Raw genomic sequence first — 6,568 nt, forward strand, 5'->3', positions numbered from 1 at the left:
GTAAAGTAATTTACAGCATCAACAGAAGTGTAATGATAAATAGTAGTAGTGCATTAAATATTAATGAAATAATGAGTACCACTATATTTAATTTGGAATGGATACAATCTTAAAAACAACATCGAGACAGAGTAACCAGAGTATTGAAGCAGAGAATATTGCATATTGAGTATTTTTCCCTGTGTCCTCTTTCTTCAGACTTCTTCAAGAGATGACCCTTGAAGAACACAGAGCTCTCCACCCTTCTGCTGGAGAGGCAGCCAGACCTGGTCTTTGATGCCTTGATGATGCATCAGCGCAGACATGGTGCCCAACCTTCTGCTGGAGTGCCAGGAGTACCTTGGTGAACTTGTGGTCACTGTAGGGAAATGCTGTGGCCAGGAGCAAGCGAACTGTGTGAGCCTACTGCCACACTTCTCCCAGTACTGCCTTGAAGAAGACTTTATTCGCATTCACAGGGGGTACCAGGAGGACATTACGGCATTAGGCAACATCAGGGAGCCTGGGGATGACAACAGGGAGTACCGCTATGGTGCCTATAGACACTTCATCTATTGGCAACATGGAGCTTTAGGCCAGGGAAATCAACTTGTCATCCCTAGTTGTTGTGTTTGGAGGATTAGAGACAAGTTCCTTGATCCTCAAGGACACTACACGGGTTTTATTCCTGGACTGTGAATTTCCTTCCAGGCCTTCTGGCATGGTCATACAGTTTCACACAAATACTCACAAACCTGCCTCAGCATCATCAAGGCATCAAACAAATGTACATAGTTAACATTTGATTTATTATTACATTTCTATATATATTTATTCATATTTCTCCCCTCTTTATTTAAATTTGATGTATGTTGTATAGTTATGTAGTGTTATAGTTGTTCAACTGCAGTTCTATGGTATCGAAAAAATAAAAAGGTAAGAAATAGAAGCACATGGTGTTTTTATTTTCATTATATACATTTGAACATGTGTTTAGAATTTCAAACTTTGCCATAACATTTCCAATACCAATTTTAGTTATTTATATTTACATAATAGGGGACAGCTGTAGCCTTACTTATCATTACTGTTCAAATTCTAAACTGTAATTTAGGCTACCTACTGAAAATAATATGTGCTGGTCACAGTGGACTTAGCAGAATAAGATGAAACTTGGATGAAAATTGGAAAAACATGAAATAACCACTGGAGGAGGGTAGGAACAGAATTTAATGCTAATAAATTTCTCTTTTTGAAAAGTAAAAGCTATGACTTTGTCAGTGAACTGAAGTTCTTTCCCTCGTGATCCTGCCTGAGAAGTACCAGGACACATGCAAGGTGATCTCCTATGGGGATCCTTCCACATCAGATGCTGGTTGGAATAACGGTCCTGTTGAAGACAGTGCCATCAAACATAGTTACAGACTATATTGTAATGTAAATATCATTCAGTGACATGTAATATGGTACAACATAGGCAACAAATTTGTGTAACTTACCTAGACCTCTTCTGACTTGTCTCTGCAACAAGTCTGATGTGGCTGGTGCAGTACAGGGGGCACCAAACCAAGCTGTCTGGGGTCATCTGGGAGAAGGCTCCTCCTTCTAGGCATCCCCACTCCACTTGTGAATCTGTTCTTCACAATCCTTCTTTGCAACTCGGAAATGTATCCATAGGTTTTTTCAGATTTCAAGGCATATACGCTGTATCTTCTACCGTTCTTCTTATACAATCTTTTGAAACTGAAATTACACAAATTACAACCATTTAATATCAGTTTGTAAGTAGAACAAGAGAAAACCTTGAGTGTAAAGACAATCAATTGCATATAAAACATGGGCTGAATATTGTACTATGAATGGGAATATTATACAAGTGTAAAACGTACATCTCTTTGCCGTCCAACGTTTTCATTGTTGGTCGGTTCCGGTGGAAATTGTAGTCCAAAGCAGCAAGCAGAACTCTTGCCTCATAAACTGGTGGGCTGAAAGCATAGCGATGCTGGCATACATCAGGATATGATTCTGGAATGACTCTAGGTCTGCAGTTGATCTGATAGAACAAACAAATACATACTTCTGTGTACATGAGCAGTAAGCATAAATATTACTAATATACATCAGTGTGAAAAAATATAGCCATCTTATCTTTGCTGCCTTGAAAAGAGAAAAATAAATATTACTGTAAAATACAGGCATTCAACTATAGTCTGTGTGTAGAGGTGAAAGTGTAAATGTTCAACATCCCTCCCCCCCACAATAAAAAGAAAACACTAAATGACTACACCAAATGTCTAGAATGAACACATCTTCTGGCAGAGGAAAGTAAACAAAATCTGTTGTCTTTGAGTGCAATGAGAACTTCCATACTGTCATCCATCAACTGCACATAGTTCAATAACCCTGATGTACAGAATAGTAACTTTATGGTTAATAATTGTTTCACAACATTAGCCAGTTATTACACTTACTGCTGCTATTTTTTTGGCAAGGTTCTTCGCACCATGCCACATGTCCAGACTGTGATGAATTCCAAGGGCCTTGTATTTGCCTTTTTCTGGGTCTATGAAGTGGTAAATAATGTCATGTTACTATAATATTTATATTGCTGTTATACACATGCATCCATACAATATATCACATGAATACTTACTCATAAGGGCACCAATCTGGGCATGAGCATCTGTGCAGATCTCCACTAGCTTGATTTCTGATGTAAGCTTGTCCAGTCTGGATGAAACCCTCCTTCTCCATGACGACAGAGTTCCATGATGTTTGCCACTTGTCTATGGTGGCAAAATGAATTATGTCCTTGGTGTCATTCTCCATGGTGGTGTAGCTGCAGTATTATGCACAGTGACCAGGAGAGTCATTTCTGCCATCCGTTGAAATTTTTTTAAATATAATTCAACAGAAACAACAGTTAGTTGTTTCCATACTGTCATTGCTTAGTGTATTCAATAGCTATGTTACATAATACAGTATCAACTACACAACTAGGACAACAACATCTTTCCCTTGAAGGCCACAAAGAGCCTCTGTCCTTCTCTCTTCCCAGACGTCCTTTATTGTATTGACGCAGTAAGTGTCCTGAATGGAGAAGAAGGTGTTCCTGTTCACCATCCCCATGTTCATGAATTTGAACAAGAGGGCAACCTTTGCGTAGTTGTTGCCAGACAACAAAATGTTGGTGGACAAGAGAAAATCTCCAGCTTGCATCCCAAACTTCATCACAGGCTGGGAATTCCACCTCCACAAGCTGTGTCCATTAGGACAGATCTAAAAGTCACAGAGAAGAAACATTTCCTTTTGTCATGTACAGCACTGGCTTTTGGTATAACCTTTCATTTTATACTAATTTAAAGAGAGTGATATTCTGTGATTGTCTGGACTTACCCATTCAATAGTAGCTGCTGTGCCCTTGGTGGTGATGTTGATCTCAAAGGGTGCAACAGAGTTGCATGGCGCACCAGTCCTCAGAAGGCCAGTGCATTTATCCACAGGCAGGATCAGAAATGTAGCCAGTTGTCTTAAGCAGTTCTTGTACACTATGGAGGCTCTGACACCTAAGATGTCATCTTCACAAAGGACATTCTGTGGTTCTGGGAAAACAGGGTCATGATCACAGAGAGAAGGCTCATCAGGAGCGTCTTCATGTGCAGGCAAGGAAGTCCATCGATAGATTCAGTGCTCCACCCATTCTATTGAGGCACATAAATCTGTAGTAAACAAACACCACAAAACAATTGTAAATTGAGACTGACAAATAACACACCATATAGAAATCGGTGGAAGATCCTCTTCATCAGAGCTGAAACCATTCTGTCCATCATCTCTTTCAAGGGAGTAAGATGAAGCTTTATCTGCCCAATCAATTCTTTACATAATGACAACTTTCAGATAAAAACAAGTTCTCAAATAATATCACTGAAAAATAATACATGTAATTAGGAAGTACTACTTACACACTGTTCATGTTTCTAATCAAAGCTATTAGGACAAAATTAATATATTGTTATGCATGACTTACCAGTCTGTTCCACTAGAAGCACCAATGCTAGACAATGCTGGAGCTGGGACTTGCAAAGGTTTTCTCTTCAAGGGAGTCGATGTTGCAGGACCTGTCTCATAGCTGGAGAAACAGCAGCAGCCTCAATAAATGAAGTGCTACTTGACTGTAATACATTACTGTACTGTAATCCACAATGTGTTACATCTTTGTAGGGTTTGCTCATCTTGCCTAATAAATTGAACATCCCAAAAACTATCACATCTAGTGCAAGTATGATCACCGACAACATGGAAAACGTAAGCCAAGAGTGTGTAAAAATGTCCCTGTTTCTGTACCACAGTCCATTATAAACCACATCATGGGTAAGTTTACAAAGCCATAGTCAGGTGAGGATCAAGGGTGCTCTACAATATAATATAACACAAATTAGTACTGAGTGCCATAATTTGAGCTTGTGGTAACCTTTGTATGCACCCTAGAAGCAATACAAACAAATACTTTGTTTCTAATGTAAATTCTGACAATAAGCATAATTAGTCACTTGATAAGCACGCAGTGTTGTTATCGTAATGCTGTTAGCAGTAAAAATAAATGTTTTCCCCCAGGGCAGTAAACATTTAGCTTGCTAATCTGAGCTACCATGCTCCATGCAATGTTACGGTTTTTTAGCTAATTGTAATCATCAGCAGATTGTCTCACAAACCCAAAAGACACATTTCTGTTCACTAAACGAAGCCGAAGCGCTGGAGAACAACCTTCAAAATAACAATCCAACTAACGTTACATATTTCTTCTAACAGGGTAGTAAAGGTTTAGCTGGCTAATATGAGCTATTAGCTGTAGGCTAACGTTACGGTTTTGCGGTCAATAATACTAATCAGCTGATTGTCTCACGAACGTAACCGGCACATTTATCCCCACATAGCAAAGCCATAACACAGCGAGGGAGACATGAAACTATCCAACTACATATTTTACACCACTGACAAGGGAAAAGTCTCTTTTCAGTGTCTATGGCTAGCTTCTGGCTAATGCTAACATTAACAAACAACAGTTTTCATTTGCATTTCTAAAGTTGGAATACCTTACCTGTCCATCAGAAAACTGGCAACTTCGGTGTCGCTTTGAAAACATTTTTCCCTCATTAGACCCTTCCATCTGGGAAAAGCCACACCGATGTTTACTCGTGATTTCTGCCTGCGTCACTCCCGTATAAGTCTGGCTTCATCATGCTTTCGCTTCTTCGAAGCAGATACACCCTCCGTCGGCTCTTGTGCTAAATAATAGCTGTGGTCCTCCATTTGTCCAAAATTCCACTACCAATAAAGGAGAGCTTCTACTACTACCTAGTAGTTAGAAACGTACAACTTCTTCTTGCTCTTGCTCCTACTTCTTCTGCTACTTCTTCTGTTGCTTCTCTTTCAAGGTAGTGATGAAAGCGCTGTTTGTTCGCTGTAGGCTACGGTAGAAACATGATAACACAATATGTCGACCTCCAAAGCAGGGGGATGCCTCGTATATGTAGATATAAATAGCTCATTCTAAGGTAATAAAAACATAAGGGTTCATTATGCAAGGTCTTTATACACCACTGAAAACATTTCTGTCAATAGATCCTCAGATATATTATACACTGAACCTTTAACTAGTAACTATAGGCTATTTATATTATATTAAGTTGTTGCAGTTAACCTGCCATCCTTTTAATTAACACCTAAAACACTGCTGAGGGTGCAACTGTGTGTACACGTTGTCACAGTTAGCCATGGTTTTCGTTCACTTTCGGTGTCATGTACCACCATGAACTTGGAACACTTTGATGTGGGAAGTCGGAAGTTTCAACTGGGAAATATCCCAGTTCTGAACGGTCTTCAACGCAGCATAACTCCTTCTACACTTTCTACCAATCATAACACTCTTCCAGGGACAGCATATCCACACTGAAGATAGTATCAGTCATCGGCTGCTTGACCTGACTTAGTGGGCGGGCCACAACACGTTGATTGACAGTTAAGGAAGAGGAAGGAAAAAGCAATGACAATAGGTCTCCTTGGGGAAAGGCAAAAGCAAATGTATGTATTTATTCTTTTATTCATTCATTCTTTCTTTGATATATTTCTGCATTTATTTATTTATTCTTTTATTCATTCATTCTTTCTTTGATATATTTCCCCATTTATTTATTTATTCTTTCATTCAGTTCTGTCACTTTGGATGTTCCATAGATGGACACAGACATAATAAGAAAGGAACACAGAAGAGAAGAACATCCGGTCAGCTCCCCGCAGAAGTTAAATGTGAAAAGAGCTAAAGAGGCGTGCCTGGCAAGTACAAGCAGGAGAGGACAGACGCAGATACTGCCAGCAAAAGTCTTTCTTGGTAACATTAAGTTTATTATTGTTAGCAGGACAACACAATTGTGTAAGTTAACTAAAGTTGAGCTCACTCTGGTTTGAAAATATTTTCCATGGTGGATAGCTCTGGTGTGCATTAGCTAATGCTAGCACGTGGATTAATATATTTGTTAGCTAACGTTAGTTTACATTTTAATAGCTTCATAATCAAGACAGCAACTTT

The 6,568-nt window shown here is 39.2% G+C and overlaps 1 long non-coding RNA gene across 1 annotated transcript; it reads right to left on the minus strand.

Annotated features, from left to right (window-relative positions):
- Nucleotides 1-1,266: 1,266 nt before the first annotated feature.
- LOC123971822 lies at nt 1,267-1,948 on the minus strand. Its single transcript, XR_006825308.1, has 3 exons — nt 1,869-1,948; nt 1,479-1,722; nt 1,267-1,369 (listed from the first exon to the last, which is right to left on the minus strand). It is a non-coding gene; the product is annotated as an uncharacterized LOC123971822 (long non-coding RNA).
- Between the last annotated feature and the right edge of the window lie 4,620 nt (nt 1,949-6,568).

The sequence above is a fragment of the Micropterus dolomieu genome, linkage group LG06, assembly GCF_021292245.1.
Source record: "Micropterus dolomieu isolate WLL.071019.BEF.003 ecotype Adirondacks linkage group LG06, ASM2129224v1, whole genome shotgun sequence".
Taxonomy (NCBI): Eukaryota; Metazoa; Chordata; class Actinopteri; order Centrarchiformes; family Centrarchidae; genus Micropterus; species Micropterus dolomieu.